This window comes from Sapajus apella, unplaced genomic scaffold, assembly GCF_009761245.1.
Source record: "Sapajus apella isolate SASKATOON/1434 unplaced genomic scaffold, GSC_monkey_1.0 scaffold48, whole genome shotgun sequence".
Lineage (NCBI taxonomy): Eukaryota > Metazoa > Chordata > Mammalia > Primates > Cebidae > Sapajus > Sapajus apella.
Genome location: NW_022436988.1, coordinates 2,038,435 through 2,056,366, shown reverse-complemented (window position 1 = coordinate 2,056,366; position 17,932 = coordinate 2,038,435). Strand labels below are relative to the sequence as shown.

At 58.2% G+C, this 17,932-nt stretch overlaps 1 protein-coding gene across 7 annotated transcripts in view; it reads left to right on the top strand.

Moving 5' to 3' along the window:
* Window positions 1-17,932, top strand: part of BAIAP2 (BAR/IMD domain containing adaptor protein 2) — a 75,112-nt gene that overhangs the window by 20,070 nt on the left and 37,110 nt on the right. The gene's annotated exons all lie outside the window — the stretch shown is intronic.

Below are 17,932 nucleotides of genomic sequence, written 5' to 3'. Positions count from 1 at the left end.
CGGCTGATGGGATTAGATGGTGTGGGGATTCGTTCCGGTATTAAAGAGTGAGAAAGGCAAGCCCTCATGCGGTGCGGCCCTGAGGAAGACACCCAGCGGCGTGGGCAGGTGGATTTCCTGGTGTAACATATGCGCCAGGTTAGGCTGTTGACGCTTTGTCTACGTTCTGCAAATTTTCTGTGATGGCTCATGTGACGTCGGTGTCAAGGGATCCATTGTGAAACCTGCAAAGTCAGGGCCTGTGTGGTGGTGCCACAGGTGTGGCTCAGGCGGAGTGCATGCCTCCACAGTCCCCTCATCTAGCAAGGTGGTGCCGAGGTTTCCTCTGCCCACCCTGGAGACCCCGGACCGGCTGGGCCTGTGCTCAGTCACTGCTTCCAGAGCAGGCTGTGGCCGGCAGAGTGGCCCTCGACACTCCGGAAACCTGAGTTGCTGGAGAAACCACTTGGACTCCTTTCTGGTAACAGAGGACAGGCCGTGCTCGCCCTTGGCCGCCTCCCAGTGGCTGCTGATCTGGGAGGTGGTGTGCGGGTCTGGAGACCCTCGGATGGGAAGCGTAGGCATGACTGGCCCTGGCCCTTTCTCCTTTTTACTTTTATTCTTGGCCTGATGGCCCCCTTGACTGACAGAAGCCCTGGCTGTGTCAGCAGGCAGTGGGGTGGGGGGGCCCTGGGTTGCTCTGTGCCAATTCCAGCTCCCAGAAGAGGCTCCATCTCCCTGATGCTGAGGCTCTGGGGCTGGGACCCCGGGAGCCCAGCTTTGCCTGCCTGGGCTCTGCTCTCTCCAGCTTGCTCACGACATCCTGCGCTGGGACTGCGGCCCTTCATGGAGGCCCCCCCACCAGATGCCATTCCATGGAGCAGACCTTCTGGGGTGTTTGCTGTAGATCTGGCGATTCCTGGGCAGCTTGTTTCTTCAGCCCTGCTGTGTTGACAGGCTGGGGAGGAGGGGAGGAGGTGCGGTGGGCGGGGTTGCCAGGCCTCCAGAGACTCAGCCTGGAGGGTGGGGTGTGAGGTGCACCACCTTGGGCCATGGAGGCCAAGACTCTATTGTGGCTTCTGGGGACTCCCCTGGAGCTCCTAGGGTGTGGCCCACGTCTGCAGGGTTTGGAGAAGGGCAGAAGCAGAGGGTGTCTGCGGAAGGGGCATTTTCTTTCTTTAGAGACGGGGTCTTGCTCTCTTGTCTAGGCTGGAATGCAGTAGCATGATCATGGCTCACTGTGGCCTCCAACCTGGATTCAAGCGATCCTCCTGCCTCAGCCTCCTGAGTAGCTGGGACCACAGGCATGTACCACCACACCCAGCTACTTTTTTATTTTAATATTTTGTATAGACAGCATCTCACTGCATTGCCCGGGCTGGTCTTGAGCTCCTGGGCTCAAGTCACCCTCCCATCTTAGCCTCCTAGAGTGCTGGGATTATAGGCGTGAGCCACTGCACCCGGCTGAAGGAGGCATTGTCTCATGTAATTAATCGCGCGCTGGGAGATGTGCTGGAGGACCTTGTGCTTTCCCTGTCTGCGCATGAGGGTCTGCCCATGGTGAACTCCAGGCTCTGCGTGGCCCACAGTGAGGGGTGGCTGTGTCTGAAACTGGTGGGATTCCAGAACTTCCTGTTGGCAGAGTCTTTGCTGGTTGACTGCAAGAAGCCGCTGAGCCTCCCGTGGGCACAGGGAGGAGGAGCAGGGGAAGCACCGGGAGAGGGAGGGAGGAGGGAGTGTCCGTCTACCCATGGGCTTCTGGAGTCTCTCCCAGGGCCCCTCCTGGAGCTTGGAGCCCCCCGTGTGCATCTGCAGAGGGCCAGCCAGATGCCAGCCTTGGTCCGGGGGTCAGGGTTTTTTCCTGATAGCAGCTTTATTGACACCATTTACATGCCATGTGGTCACCCCCTTAGAGTGTGCAGTTCTTTGGGGTTAGCGTATTTACGGTGTGTAGCCGTTGCCCCATCTAACTCCAAAACGTTTTTATCACCCTAAAAAGAAACCCCTTACAGATTAAGTGGTCATCCCTCATCCCCTTGCTCCCTTCCCCTCGCAGCCACGCGTCTGCATCTGTCTCTGGGCTGGCCCATTGTGGAGGTTTCATACACGTGGAGTTGTACAAGGTGTGACCTTCTGTGTCTGACCCTTTTCCCTGGGCACGTGCTTAGGGTCCATCATGCTGTAGCCCTGTCGGGGCCTCATTCCTGTTTCTGCTTAACGATGACCCGTTGCATGGGGTGGGCCATTTCATTTACTTGGGGTTGCTGTCGCCTTCCGGCAGCTGCGAGCGTGTTTTCCTCTCTTGTGGGCGTGCACTGAAACTGGAATTGCCGGGTCAGATGGCTGGGAGTTGGGTTTTTATGAAAGCGGCACATCCTTGTTCAAAACCAAGCCGGCCCCTTCCCACCCTCCTAATGCGCCCAGGTCCCACGACGTGGAGGCAGCTCCCTCGGCTGTGTGTCTCAGAGGGCAGGTGTATGCCATTCCTCCTCCTCTTCTGTTCCAAAAGTGCAGACATCATGGAATGGTTTCTTACTATGGAAGAATTTGGACTTAGATTTTTTATGCTGTCCCTTGCCCCACCCAATATAATTACCACAATTTCTGTTTAAACACACGTATGGTGTTATCTGGTGATATAAATCCTTTTTATGGCCAAGACAGTATACTATGATCACTGCACAGCTTAACTGAGGTGTGATTGAAGTGTAATAAACTGCGCGTGTCTGAGTGTCCAGTGTGGTGAGTTCTGATGTGTGTACCGCTGTGAAGCTGTGGCCACGGTCACAACAGTGAACTTGTCTGTCCCTCCCTCCCTCCTGTCCCAAGAGTCCTTGGGCCCTCCCTCCGCATCTCCAGGCAACTGCTGATCCGCTTTCTGTCACTGTAGTTTAGCGTGCATTGGCTGGAGTTTTACAGAAGTGGAGCCATACGGCGTGCGTTCTTTTTCCGTTCAGCTTCCTCGGGAGTGCGTGGTTATTCTGAGCCTCGTCCTGCTGCCCGTGTTAGCAATTCACTGCGTCTCATCGCCTGCAGGGCCCTGCCGTATGCATGTCAGACCCTCATCTGCTGATGGACACTTAGGTTTTAGTTTGGGGCATTCCCGAATTTGCATTTCCTCGATTCATGTTGTGGAGCCTCTTTGCGTGTTCTCTTGCCACTTGTTTATCTCTCTTAGTGAGGTGGGTGTTTGAATCTTCCCCCTTTATTTCACTTGGGTTTTGTCTTCTCCAGTTATAAAAGTTCTCTGTGTACTCTAGATAGAAGTCCCTTGCCAGGAATCCATTTTGCACATATTTCATTCCAGTCTGGTGGACCTTTTGTTTTGTGATAGTGGTTTTTTTCTTTTTCAGACAGTCTCACTGTCGCCCAGGCTGGAGTGCAGTGGCGCGATCTCAGCTCACTGCAACCTCTGCCTCCCAGGTTCAAGCGCTTCTCCCCGCCCTGCCCCCCAAGTAGCTGGGATTAGAGGCATGCACCACCACGCCCAGCTAATTTTGTATTTCTGGTAGAGATGGGGTTTCACCATGTTGTCCAGGCTGTTCTCAAACTCCTGACTTTGTGATCCACCTGCCTCAGCCTCCCACAAGTGCTGGGGTTACAGGTGTAAGCCACCGTGCCCCACTCTGTAATAATAGTGCTTTTAGAACAAAAGTTTTAATTTATTGAAGTCCAGTGGACTGATTTTTTTGGTATTAATGTGATATTATGAATCTATGATGTTTATTATGGCGCCTTTGATTTTCTGGAGTTAATAATGGACTTGCTTCTTTTTTTCTTTTTTTGAGGGGGGCAGAGGTTCGCTGTTGTTGCCCAGGCTGGAGTACAGTGGCACCATCTCGGCTCACTGCAACCTGCACCTCCCGGGTTCAAGCGATTCTCCAGCCTCAGCCTCCTGAGTAGCTGGGACTACAGGCATATGCCACCATATGCTAATTTTGTATTTTTAGTAGAGACGGGGTTTCTTCTTGTTGGTCAGACTGACCTTGAATGCCCACTCAGGTGATCTGACCACCTCGCCTCCTAAAGTGCTGGGATGACAGGCGTGAACCACCCCGCCTGGCCCGCCTCGTCACCCCGCCTGGCCTGCCTCGCTTCTTCGTTCCCTTCCTTTTCAGTGCATCGTCACACATTTCTTCCCAAAACCTCGGCCGCTCCCTCTCGCTGGCTTTGCTGCTGGCTGATGAGGGCAGCCTGTTTCGTCTCCTTTGGAGCCATCCTGCTCCCTCCTAGGCCGCTGGGCTATGCAGAGGCAGCTTCTCCCCCTCCCAGGTTCGAGCCCGTGTTTTCTGGGTCCCGTGCCTTTACTGTTCCTGTATTATTCCCACTATTTGGGGAATCATCTTTTTCTTTTTCTTTCTGTATTAGGTTCCTGAGTGGGTGAATAGGGCAGGTGTTTGAGCCAGTGCGTGTCTGCCGATGTCTCTGCCTGGCGCTGGTGGCTTAGCGGTTTGGAATTCCAGATGGGAGATGCTCCGTGTTTGGAGTCTGAGGCCATCACACCGTCCACTTCCAGCTTCCCACAGCTGCTGTGTTCGGTGGCATTTTGGTGCTGATTTTATGTGTTACTTTTTCCTCCCCGGAAGCTCAGGAGATCTTTGTCCTGGGGTGTTATGGGATTTCCTGACAATATCTAGGTTTGGCGACAGTCTTGAGAGGCTCGTGAATGGTGTCACCGGATGTTGGGGGGTGGCGTGCAGTCTGCAGGGGCCACAGGAGCGGGGAGGACTTTGGGGGTTAGGAGGGGTGAAGGAGAGGAGACAGGGTGTGTCCGAAGGTGTGAGGTGGACAGAATCGAGGTTTTTGCAGAAATGAGAAAGGTCTAGAGCATATGAGGGGGTGGGGCTGGAGGGGAGGCGGGGTTTTCAGGAGCCCAGGGCCGTGTAGACATCCAGGCTCTGTGCCACAGGAAGACAGATTTGTGCAGCTGACCTTCTCACTGAGTCTTAGGGTTCGTCTGTGTTCTTGCCACGTGTGGGTACCTTCGTTTTCACTGCTGTAGAATATTCCACAAACGCGTAACAGTTCCTCTGTTTTCCTTGATCAGCAGCTGAGTTACTCCTGGTGAGTTTTTCTAGATGAGCTGCTCCTGGGGGCCCTGAGGCTGAGCTCTCCTGCAGGATGAATTCCATAAGGCCCCGTGGGGTGTGCAGCGGCCACTCGTGCAATCAGTGACGCGGGCGTGCATCTCCCTCCCCGGGGCGGGGGGCTCAGCAGTTGCTCGGGTAGGTTCTGCTTTCTGTGTTTGCAGGCTGTGTTATTAGCGCCTGTGTGTGGGTGTGCCTTCTCCATGAGCTGCGCCCTGTTACCGGGATGTGGCTTGCTCTGGCCCTTCACAGTCTTATTTTTAGTCTCTTTGGTCGGGTGTTTAGTTTGTTTCCTGTTCTTCCTCTTCAGCCCTGGTGGGGGTGTTGCTCGTTTCTGCTCACCTTCTCCTCGGTGTGTCCTTGCTGCCCCAGGATGGGTGGATGGACGGAGCTGTCCCTGCTGTCTGGGGATGAGCCACCCTCAGTGGCGGAGCCCCTCCCGGGGAGGCGGAGTCCTGGTCTGTGCTGAGGGGTGGAGGTGATGGGTTCGGCCCAGCCCTTGCTTGGCTGGGAGGTGGTTTTCAGTGATTTGGTCTTAACACCCAGCCGAGCAGGGTTCCACCCTGTCCTCTCTCTGCTGGCCTCCCGCCTGAGCCCCTCTGGGTGTGGCCTTGTGGCTGTGTGAGGCCAGGGTTGCCAGGCAAGCAGCGGTCCCAACCCTGCCTGCCCTCCTGGTGCCCTCCTTCCTCCCCTCTCATTCCTTCCCCCTCTTCTCATTCCTTCCTCCCCTTCTCATTCCTTCCCCACTTTCATTCTTCCCACCTTTTTCTTTCCATGTGGCACAGAGCTTCTGTGGCACCTGCTTTACTCACAGGGCAGTCCACCTTTAGTCCTGTGGGTCTCTCTGTGCCTGAAGCTCTGGCCCTGCAGCGCCCACAGCTGGGGAGGTGGCCTCGGGCTATGCAGCCCTCACAGGGAGATCCTCTCAGCCCCCAGGATGAGGGGGCATTCGGGTGCAGTGACCGCCGATTGGCTGTGGAGGATGCCCCCGCCCCCTTCATTTCCTGCAGAACCCTGAGCTCTGTTCTTCCTGGGAAGTGGGGGTCCTGGCGGCATCCCCTCATTCTAGCCCAGCATGCTGTTCTGAGTGAGCCCCAGGCCTCCGGAGCAGAGAGCCGGTCTTGGCCTGCGTTAGCTTTCCTGCTTCTGAACCAGAGCCTGGCCCAGGGTCAAAGCCCAGAGTCTCTTTTTGCTTTAAATGAGCGGCTGGGGCTGCCCCTTTGTTCTCTCTGCTTCTGGAGTGAGGAGTGGCAGGGTCAGAACCGGCCTTTGGTGCTGTGGGTCTCTCTGTACCTGTGGCTCTGGCACGGTGGTGCGCACAGCAGGGGGGCGGCCCTGGGCCTTGCGGCCTACAGACCTCACAGAGGGAAGGGCCTCCCGGCTTCAGCTGGAGGTTGTTCTCCCTGCGGTGACAGAGTTTCTGCAGTTGACTTTCAGAGTTTTGCTTTGATATGGCAAGTGCTTAGTCAGGGAATGGAGTGGCGGCTCCAAGTTCCGGAAGCTTCTCACAGCCCTTCTAATCCCGTAGCCGGCAGCCACCCACACTTGGCTGTCTGCTGCCTGCCTAGTTTCCCAATCCCCGAGATGGGGCCTCTGTTGAGGCCTCGGGTGCTTTTCCAGCTCGGGCAGGAGTGATTCCGGGGCACACCTGCCGCTCTCACAGCCCCTGACCTGGTGCCCAGGTGAGACTTCTCTGAGGGGCGTCTGCTCATCGTCCTCTTGGGTTTTGTACTTGGGTTGATCAGCTGCTTGGGGTGATTGGAGTGGCCAGCTGGGTCTGAGTTCTCTGGGCCAGTCCCTGGCATATGCCTGTGGCCCAGGAGGAAGCCTGGCAGGTGGCCCGAGGGTGGGTGGCCTGAGGGAGGGTGGGCCGAGGCTGGTCACAGAGCCAGTGCTGTGTACGTCCCAGCCCCCTGCAGGGCTCAGGATCCTGAGCTGAGAGCCTCAGGAATCTGGAGAATTTGCTAAGATGTGTGAGTGGCTCCCTCTCTCTGTTTCACACCCCTCCATGGTGGCTGGCACCACCAGGGGCTGGCATGGAGGCTGAAGGGCAAGCCCAGGGCAGGTGCCCAGCATGGTACTGGGCCGCAGGGTGCCTGGGTGGACGTGACGCTGGTTCTTTCTGCAGGTGGAGGGCGGCCGTCCAGTTTGCCTCCCAACAGCTGTGGTTTGCAGCGCCCGGGACTGCACTCCTGAGCACACCCCCCACCCCCTGCCCGAGGCTCGGGCACACAGAGCTGGACTGAGCCTGGGCCTCTGCTGGCCGACAGGGAGGCGGACGGGAGCAGCAGGCCAGAGTCCCAGTGAACTGGGCTTCCAGTGCTGCGTGCATGCCTGGGCAGGTGGCTCTAGCACTGTGTGTCCGAACCGCCTGTGTGAGAAGAGGGTCACGTAGCTGTCCTTTGGCCTGTCTCTGGCTTTGAGGGAGGCTAAGGTCGAATCGCCCTGTAGAGCGTTGTTGGCTCTTGGGGATGGCGGCCTCTCTCCGGTGAGGGAGGCTGTCATTGCAGTGAGCGGGGCCGCAGACCTCCCCAGGAGAGAGCACTGCACTTCCCGTGTGTGGTCAGTCGCCTGTCCAGCCTGCCTGTCTTCATGTGGTCGGGGCCGCGTATCCAGCCTGTCCCTGTCTGGGGCCCTGGGCCGGTCGTGTTTCTTGTCCAACTGCTCCATGGCCCTGCTGAGGGCTGTACCTGAGCCAGGCTGTTTTGCTCAGCCCATGCCCATCTCTGGAGGCCTCTGGGGTGTTTCTGTCCTTTGAAGAGGCCGCCTTGTACCCACGGGTGCCCTCATCGTGCTTGTTCGTGATCGCAGGGCGTGTATGCCTGCTGGGCACACTGGGCCTGTGCTCTGCCATCTGCCTGGCATCCCTGCGTGTCTGGGAGAGTGGTGGGAGCTCCCTGTTGGGCCAGCCTCGGAAGAGGATGTTGGCAGGCAGGCGGCGTTATCCCTGCCTGAAACTGAGCTGGATTGTGGCGACTGAGTCATCGAATTAAGGTGTGGCCTGGAAACTTCTCAGAGCTATTGGCCACAGTGCACCCCTTGTTGCCCAGAGTGCCCAGTGGGGAGAGCTGGGGACCCGCAGGCCAGGTGTCCCTCCTCTCCCCGCGGGTGTCAGTGTCTCTGGAGTCAGCCTCCCTCTTAGAGGCATGGGGTGGCACCCTCCGTGTGTGTGGCATCTCTGGGTCTCTGAAACGTGGGCGCCTGGGCAGAAGGGAAGGTCGTTGGCCATGTGAACCCCAAGGGGCCTTTGGGGCTGTCTCCAGCGGCTCCCATTGGCCACTGTGGCTTGGAGGCACTGTCTGACCTCATGCCACTCACTTAGCGGGGCTTCCTGTTCTCCATGAGGCCTGGCAGCTTGTCCAGCTGTGTCGTTGCCCCTCTGGGCTCAGGCAGCTCCATGTGCAGCGCACCGAGGAACCCCGGCGTCCCAGCATCCTCCTGCAGATGGAGGCTGCAGCCTCCCTTTGGGCCAGTGACTGTGACAGCTGCCTCTGGGCATGACACTTGCCGTCAGGCCCTCACGCCAGGGACCCGCCTGGTAGGCTGCCAAGTCTTTCTGACACACCATTTGGAGGCCTTAATTAGATCAGTCTCACATCCCTGAGGCAGCCTGACACTGAAGTCCCTGGTTGGTCCCTGGCCCTCCAGCACATCACTGCCTGGAGATGAGAGCGAAGCCAGAGGTCCCTGGCCTAAGGCCAGCCTGAGGGCTCCCCTTCCAGAGCCCAGTCGCTTGCTCCGACCTGCCTGTACCTCCCCTCCTCCCACACCATTCCACCCTCCCTACAGTGGGACATAGAGGCAGGGTTACTCCAGAGACAGCCCTGCAAAGAAGCCACCAGGAGGCTCGGGAAGGAGGACCCTGCCCTGGGCCCAGCCTCCAGCACTGTGGGGTCTGTCGGGGCCCCCTCACAACCTTTTCGCAGAGGTGGGTGTTCCTGCTTAACTCTGTGGGGACCCTGGGCCGGGGAAGGGGGCGGAGTGGACTCGTGGTAGGGGAGTGGAGGGTCATGTTCCCCTCTGGCTGCGGCTGGGGGTGGTCCTGCAGGCTTAGGGCTTGGCCCAGCCATTCCCGCCTGCTGATGGCTCTGGGGCGAGGGCTGAGCTGTGCGGGGAGATTAGCAGCCGTCCTGATCGGATTGGCTGTGTTGTAGCCACGGCAGCCAAGCCTGGGCCCCTGGTCTGGCTGCTCGTGGTTTGATCCCGAGCCATTTCCTGCTGGTGATTGGTAGCTCCTAGCATTACCTGCAGAGCACCTGCCAGACTCACAGTCAGCAAGAGGCTCTGTAAGGCCGGCCAGGTGTCCTCTGCCAGTGTTGCTGCTGCTCCCTTTGGCCCAGGATTGCAGCGAGGTGGCGCCTTCCTTCCTTGAGTGATCACCCTAAGTGTCAGGCCGTGGCTTGGGCATGTCAGGACGGGGAAGGCAGCTGGTCTGTCCCCTGTGAGGCCGGGGCTGCGCATCCCCCGGTTAAGGCACAGCTGATGGTGCCTGCCGCCCCTTGGTGCCGTCAGCAGTGCTCCCGGGGAGGGAAGGAGAGGAGCGGCTCCTCTCTTCTCAAGCCAGGAGCTGCTGAGGTGCTGGCCGTCCCTGATGAGGCCCCACACAGTCAGCCTCTGGCCAGGGGCCGGGGAACACAGGTGCCAGCTTAGCAGCCTCTGTGGGCAGGTCTCTGTACCTCTGGGGGACATGGGTCTTGGGCACTTTGGGTGCTGCCAGTTGGTGGAAGGGCGGGCATGTCAGGCCTGGCAGACACTGGCTGCAGCCGCCTGGGCAGATGATGGCGGGTGCTCACAGGGCGGCCTCTGCTCCTGTTTGCATCTTGCAGGGTTGGAGCAAGTCAATGCCTGCCTGAGAGTCTGTCTCCCAGGAGGGATCTTCTCTCTGGGACAATAATCAGGGAGCACAAATAGGCGAGGCTGGTGAGGAGCAGGCCCCACTTATGGCAGGGGCCTCCCAGGGGCATGCATGAGGAGCCGGAGGTCTCAATGGCTCCTCTCCCCTGCAGAGCAGCTGTCAGAGAGGGTCTGTCCCCAGGGACCAGGACCCTGGTCAGTGCCATCCGGGTCACTGGTGTCTTTTGGGCCCCAGCTATAGGAGAGCAGCGATGTGGGGCCGAAACCGGAAGCCGCTTCTGAATCCCCAACCCCTGGGATCAGGGTGACGGGAAGCCCAGGACCTCAAGGGGTGACTGCAGGGTCAGCACCTGCACAGTCGGAGCCAGCACCGGAGCTCATCTCGGGTGGCTCCACTCCTGAGTACCTGGTCCCCAATTCCCTGCCCTGGGGAGGGTGCCCCCAAGTCTGGTAATGCAGAGAAGGCCACCTCGGTGGCCTCTTGGCTGTGGCATGAAGCGGGGCAGGGGACTCCGGTCCTGGGAAGGGGTCTCTCTCAGGTTGGGGGGCCACATCTGGTGGCCTGTTCCTCTGTCCAGCCTTGTGATCCTGGTCGTGGAAGGTGCCAGTGGGTTTCCTCGTCCGCAGTGTCTGTGACCGTCAGGCCAGACGTGCCCCTGCATGCCCAGTGCTGAGCTCCAGCTGCACCAAGGCTCCTCCACTCCCCAGTCACACATTTGATGACTTGTCCCATGCTGGCCCATAGGAACAGCCAGGACGGGGTCTCAGCAGCCCCAGGGTGGTCCCGGCAGCAGGGGCTGGGCTGAGGAGGATGCGCCGGGCCCTCCGGCTGTACCTGGAGTGCCTGCTTCTTTAAACATCTGAAGGACAAACAGCAGAGCATCAACTTCTGATAGCTCTGAATGGTGCGTCCACAGGCTTTTGTGACAGTGTCCTTGGTACATTTTGTACGTCGGAAGTATTTTTTAAATGGTTACCAGCAGTCACACACCGGCGGTCACATCACTGCAGGGCCAACTGGACTGTGTCTTGGGCAGAGACTGAACACGTGTGCACACCCAGCCAGGGCACACACGCCTGCAGAGACACACGAGTGTACACACATGCAGGCACAGACAGTCCTAGCTCCAAGTACATCTCCTCCATGGAGTGCTGGAGGGGTCAGAGAGGCTGCAGGTGGTCTGAACTGCCCGCCTGGCCTCCTCAGCTGCCCCTACTCATGGCCATGGGACTCTGCAGGCAGCTGGAGTCCAGAGCCAGGTTCAGGGATGCCTGGCGGGAGTTCTTGAGTCTGTTCCCTGCCTCAGCAGTGGCCCCTTCCTTTTGAGGAGGTATGGATTGCGGGGCCCTGGAAGAGCCTGGGGGACGTGGTTCTCCATCCGTGGCAGGCTCCCTCTGCCCACTCGGGGGATCCCCCTGGTCTTGCCCACTCACAAGCTTGCTCTGGCCAGCGTGTTCCTGGGCAAGGTTCATTTCACCTCCCAGGCTTCCTTCCAGCCACCTCCATTCTCCCCGGACACGTGAGAGACATGCCCAGGGCGCCTTGGGAGGACGCCGTGCAGTGTGCCCTGAACAGGCAGCAATGGTAACCAGGGTCTTTGGAGATGTGCTTGTTTGCCCGGGAAGATTGGAGAATTTTTCTGTTTTGTTTTTCCCTTTCTGGAGACAGTCTCACTCTGTCACTCAGGCTGGAGTGCAGTGGCGCAGTCATGCATGGCTCATTGCAGCCTCCTGGGCTCAAGGGATCCTCCCACCTCAGCTTCTGAGCAGCCAGGACTGCTGCTGTGTGCTGCCATGCCTGGATAATTTTTAAACTTTTTGTAGAGACAAGGTCTTGCTTTGTTGCCCAGGCTGGTCTCGAACTCCTGGACTCAAGCGATCCTCTGATCTCGGCCTCCAAAGTGTTAGGATTACAGGCATGAGCCACGGTGCCTGGCCAGAGGTTGGTTTTGAAAGGCAAAGTTGCCCAAGAAGAAAGGAGCAGGCTCTGCTCCAAACTGTAGCCCGGGTCTGCCCTCCACGCTGAGTGGACATCCAGGCAGCCTCCAGGCTGGGCATTGAGTATGCTCTGCCTTGGTCACTCGTGGCCAGAAAGGAGGTAGAAACATGGAAAGAAACCCCCTCTGCCCCATCAGACCTTAGCCCTCCTTGCAGACACTGGGGAACGTAAAAGCCACTTTGAAGGGAGGGGAGAGGGACAGGGAGTGCTGCTGCAGACGAGCTCCCAGTGGACGCTGAGCAGGAGAAGGCCCCGGGTGCCTGTCCCCTGTCCCCCTGCAGCTGTGGCAGCTGGGCTCGGCCTGGTCACTCAGCCCTCAGGAAGAAGGTGTCAGGTCAGCTCAGCCCCCACAGAGCCTCATCTCCACTCCTGTGTCACGTAGGGGCCCTTTGAAGCCCCGACTCCAGCCACTCTGGATGGATGGCTGCGGACCCTGGAGCCCCTGCCTGCCTGGGACGCTGGGAGCGTGTGAGCACCCCCCTCGCCAGCCGATCCCTGGCGGGCCTGAGAGTCCTTGGTCTCATCGTGAGGGTGCTATTGCTGGTCCAGGGCCTGGCCTCGGAGCAGGGGGTTTGAAGTGGTGGCTCAGGACAGTGGGGGTGGGTGACGGAAGGCAGCCTCAGCCTCTCCTCTCCCTCCACCGCCCTGTCCACAATCTGAATGCTGACCCCAAGGTGGCTCTTTGGACTTGCTTAGTTTCAGAACTGTTGGTAAGCAGCATTGGCTACCATCGTCACCATGGCAACGCAGACACTGATTTTTTTTTTTCCGCTGGTTACCCCCTGGCCACGCTCCATTTTTGCCTTTCTCGTAGGTGGGAGAACTCTACTTGTCCCAAGGAGAAGCTGGTGGCTGGAGGGCTGCAGAGAGAAGAGGTGGGATTGGGAGTCACCCCCGAGGTGGTGTCCCTGGGCTCTGGGTCAGCACTGGGTCTGGTCCCCTGGCCCTGCTGGGTGCTCTGGCAGCCCCCCCCCGCCATGTGTCCTTCCCCGTGATGAGCATGCTCAGTTCGAGCCCTGCCCAGGTGTGTGCTGATGAGCTCTTGAGGTGCCTTTGGGCTTTAGAAACCACCAGGATAATTGAACGTTGTGGATGTCTATTTCACAAGGCACTGGGAGGTGATGTGTGCTCATAGCCAGGTTGGAGCAGCTGACCCCTTGGCACAGAGCCCCTCTGCCACCAGCAGAGAGAGGAGAGTTCCAGTGCCTCCTGAAGCCACAGAAATATAGAAATTCCCAGGAAACGAGTGTTTCTGTGCCCTCAGTGTCCTCTGGCCAAAAAGAGCACCCTGACCACTCGGTAGCAATGCCTGTCATGTCCCAGAGCCTCTGTTTCAGGGATTCAAGTCCAGCTCCCGGAAGACTCAGGGCGAGGGTCAGAGGCCTTCTTCCCACCCTCCCGTGCCTCGGGGCTGCTGTGAGCTGTTCTGGCTCACGCTTTGCCATCCAAGCTCTGCCTGGGAGGCAGCTGGGAATTGGAGCAGTTCCCACACCAAGTGGGGCCTGGTGGGTGGCCTGTCCCCTCCTCCAGCGAGGCACACACATGCACGGGAGCAGGCAGGTCTGCCTGTGCGGGGTCTGGGGCATCTTGTTGCATTTCCTTGCTGCCCCCTTCCCTTCTCTTCTGGGATCACCCCTTCCTGTCTGCTTCTGGCCTCCCTGGCCCTCCCAGTCTCCTGGACCATCATCGTGGCTATGCTGGCCCTGTTTTTCCTCCTTCAAGCTCTCAGGCAGGACTGGGGCTCCCTGTGGGCTTGTGGCTGCCATGCCCTCCACAGCTGGCTCCAGCCCTCAGAAGCTCTGGGAGGGTGGGCCAGGTCACCTGCATTCCACATGCCTGGCTGACACTGCCCTGCTCCCAGGCAGGAGAGCTCCCCAGGCTCCACCACCACAATGTTCCTTGATTCCCTGTGGCTTCCTGAAGGCTCCTTTGGCTCCTCTGCAGCCTGGCGTGACCCATGTAATCAGGGAACAAGTGGGGCTCTCCCTGTTGTCCCTGTGTCCATGTCTCGGCCTCCTGAGCATTTCTCAGGGTCCAGTGGGAAACCCTCCTACCCTGTTTGACCCCATACTTGTCAGTTCCACCTTGATGCCAAGAGTGGATGCTCTGCTCTGGCCCCACCTGTGCCACAGCCTCTCAGCCATCTCCGAGTCCTCACCCTGGCCTGGCATTTCCTGAATTCCTGGCCCCCTTCTGAGAAGGAGGCAGCCCTCCTGGGAGAGCTCTGACTGGTGCTGACCTGAGCTCTGTGGGGTCTTCAGCCTTTGCAGACACATGAGCCCAGAAGCCACCCTCCCACTCTTGCTGAGTGGGGGCAGGCGGGCGGGTGGGCGCTGTTGGGCAGGCTTGGCCTTTGTTTCATTTTTCCTGCACTCTTCACCCAGCACCCTCTGATTGGAGGTGAGGTGGGGCTGTCTGCTGTTAGCAGGTAAATGCACCCCAGCTCTTGCCCTGGGGTCAGGCTGTGCCATGAACCTCACAGACCTTGTCTGTGGCCATGAGCTCGCATCTTAACTGATTTAATCCTGGGTGCCAGGTACGAACACGCACGCCTCCCTGATGAGAAAATGGCGCCAGCCTGGGGCCCTTTCCCACAGCCCTGGGCATTGGGCGCCTGTCACCTCCAGGACCTCCTCCAGGCCAGCACACGGGGGGCAGGTGGAGGGTCCCTGCACCAGGAGGGCAGATCCTATTGTGGCCCCTTCCTAGGGGTGAAGCTCCCTTCCTAGGTGGCTTGGGGCCTTCAGTGACCCCCCAGTGGCCCCTCTGCAAGCCAGGGCTTGGCACCCCTGCTCCTCAGAGATGAGAGCTGCCCTCTTGTACCTTCCCCACTGTGAGTCCCAGCTCCTGTGCATTCTCCTGGTTACCCAGGAGTTGAGAACTTTTACCGCCTGGGCTGCCTTTCAGATACTCTGACCTCTTGGTTTGTAGGAGCACCAGGCCAGGCGGGGAGGTGGAGGCTGCTGCTGTCCCCACCCTGGGCCTCTTCATGGGAGCAGTCGCCGGTCTTGGGCCGTGCTTTGGTAGAAATGATCTTTTATCCTAAGTGGCGTGTTATCGGAAATCATTGTGGAATGCTGTTTATGCTCCATTTGGGAGTCAGAGTCTGGCATTTGGGGACCCTCAGACAGGGTCTGAGCTGCCCTTTGCCCTTGCAGATGAGGACGAGGGGCTGCACACATCTGCCCCCTCCCCGGCCTGTTAGCACCCCAGGCCCAGGCTTCCCGCTCTCCCAGTCTTTTTCACCGTCTCTGAGAGTCACGCTCCCTCTCAGCCTCTTAGCACTCGCACACATATAAGAACACATATTTTCTGGAGGAAATAAAAGGTACAAATATTAAAGATGTCTGTTGTGAAAGATGCAGCGTGGAGGCTCTTCTAGGTTAAAGGACTAAAGACTCCCAGTGCTGCACAGGAAAGGGGAGGGTCCTCGTCACTCACAGTTAAGCCCCTGTTGGACTTTGCTGTCTCAGGTGCTTACGGAGCAGTCTTCCGATAGGTGGAATGCTGATTTGTTTTCTTAAAATGAGACTAAAGCCACGTGCCAACCCAGCGCTGGCAGGACCCTCAGCGAGACTCTGGGTCAGGGAGGAGCTTGTGAATGGCATCGCTGGGCTGTTCGGGAGCACAGTGTGTGCTGTTGATTTGAAGAGGATTCGTCCGTGGTGACCTTCCTGTGTGTGGGAATGGAGGCTTGATGAGGAGGCAGAAGTCCTCGCCCTTAGAGCACAGCTTAGGGGCAGGGGTGGCATCACAACCTCTGAGGTCTGCAGCTGAGTCTCAAGGGGCTGGAAAAAGTGCCTGTGTGTGTGCGTGCATGGCTGTGTGTGCGTGCATGGATGCATGCGAGTACCTGTGTGCGTGCATGGATGCGTGTGAGTACCTGTGTGTGCGTGCATGAATGCGTGTGAGTGCCTGTGTGTGAGTGCCTGTGTGTGTGTGCGTGCATGGATGCGAGTGCCTGTGTGTGTGCGTGCATGGATGCGTGTGCATGCATGAATGCGTGTACCTGTGTGTGTGTGCATGCAGGGATGCGTGTGAGTGCGTGTGTGTGTGTGCATGGATGCGTGTGAGTACCTGTGTGTGTGTGTGCATGGATGCGTGTGTCTGTGTGCATGGATGCATGTGAGTCCCTGTGTGTCTGTGTGTGTGCATGTGTGTGAGTGCCTGTGTGTGTGTGTGCATGGATGCGTGTGAGTGCCTGTGTGTGTGCGTGCATGAATGCGTGTGAGTGCCTGTGTGTGCGTGCATGGATGCGTGTGAGTCCCTGTGTGTCTGTGTGCGTGCATGAATGCGTGTGTGTGCCTGTGTGTGCGTGCATGGATGTGTGTGCGTGCATGGTTGTGTGTGAGTGCCTGTGTGTGTGTGTGCGTGCATGGATGCATGTGAGTGCATGTGTGTGTGTGCGTGCATGAATGCGTGCCTGTGTGTCTGTGTGTGCATGGATGCGTGTGAGTGCCTGTGTGTCTGTGTGTGTGCATGGATGCGTGAGTGCATGTGTGTCTGTGTACGTGCATGAATGCGTGAGTGTGTGTATGCATGGATGCGTGTGAGTGCATGTGTGTCTCTGCGTGCACGGATGCACGTGAGTTCATGTGCGTGTACCTACACATCACAGAGTGCTAAAGCGATGTGGCAGAGGGTACCGCTAGGGAACCTCGGTTAAGTGAAGGAGTGTTTTGCTGTACTGTTCTTGCAACTGTTCTTCAGGTTGGAGAGGTTGGACTGGGAGGAGAACAATGTGGTTCTGTTTTCTAAACGAGAGAAGAATGGGCTTAGCAAAGCCATGACTGGCAGGGCTTTCCAGCTCCTTCACTTTCCCACTGTGTTGAGCCAGAGCCATTCATGGGAACCTCTGGGTGTGGTTGTGAAGCCGGCCTGGGCTCAGCTCACCCACAGAGCTGTCTCCAGCCACATTTGCATTCCAGCTGTTCCCACATTTGGCGCTGGGGGAGACTTCCTGGAGCTTGTGATTCCTGGTGCCACAGATGGCTGGGTCTGCGCCTGTGCTGGGTCTGGGGCATCTTGTGGCATTTCCTCATTGCCTTTTCTCTTCCTGGACCACCCCCACCTTCCTCCCTGCCCCTCTGTTTCCATCCTCCCTGGCCCTCCCAGTCTCCTGGGCTCAGCAGATGACCATCCAGGGCATCCCCAGTTCAGCCTCAGCCCTTGAGCCTTGTGAAGCTGTTGGAAGGAGCTCGGCTGCCACCTCCGGCGGGCTGACTTTTTTCAGTGGGCCGCTTGCACTGCGGTGCCCTCTTCAGGGATGAACGGTTCATCCTTCTCGTTCATCTGCCCACTAGACGCAGCTGTGTCAGAGCAGTGCCTGCCTTCTTGTGTCCCTGGCTTTGTGGGAGCTGCTCTGAGAGCATCCTGAGTGACCCTCTCTGAGGACCCTGCCTCCTCATAGGTGTGGCTCATACCTGTAATCTCAGCACTTTGGGAGGCCCAGTTGGGAGGATCACTTGAGGCTGGGAGTCCAGTACTCACCTGGGCAACACAGCAAGACTGTGTCTCTGTCTTAGAAAAAAAGGACATTCTGGGGTTGGGCGCAGTCGCTTGCACCTATAATGCCAGCACTGTGGGAGTCCCCTTGATCCCAGGAGTTCAAGACCAGCCTGGGCGACGTAGCGAGATCCCATGTTTACAAAAGTATTTTATTTAGCTGGGCATGGTGGCACACCCCTGTAGTCCCAGCTTCTCGAGAGGCTGAGGCGGGAGGATCCCTCGAACCCAGGAGTTGGAGGCTGCAGTGAGCCATGATTGTGGCACTGCACTCCAGCCTGGTGACAGAGTGAGACTCCTGCCTCTAAAAAGAAAAAACAAGGAGATTCTGACACATGCCACACCACGGATGGCGCTTGAAGGCATTGTGCCCAGGGAGGAAAGCCAGACCTAGAGGGTCCCATATAATCCAGTGAGATGTCAGGGACAGGTCACTTTACATAGAGACTGGGGGTCCCATATAATCCAGTGACATGTCAGGGATAGGCCGCTCCATAGAGACGGGGGG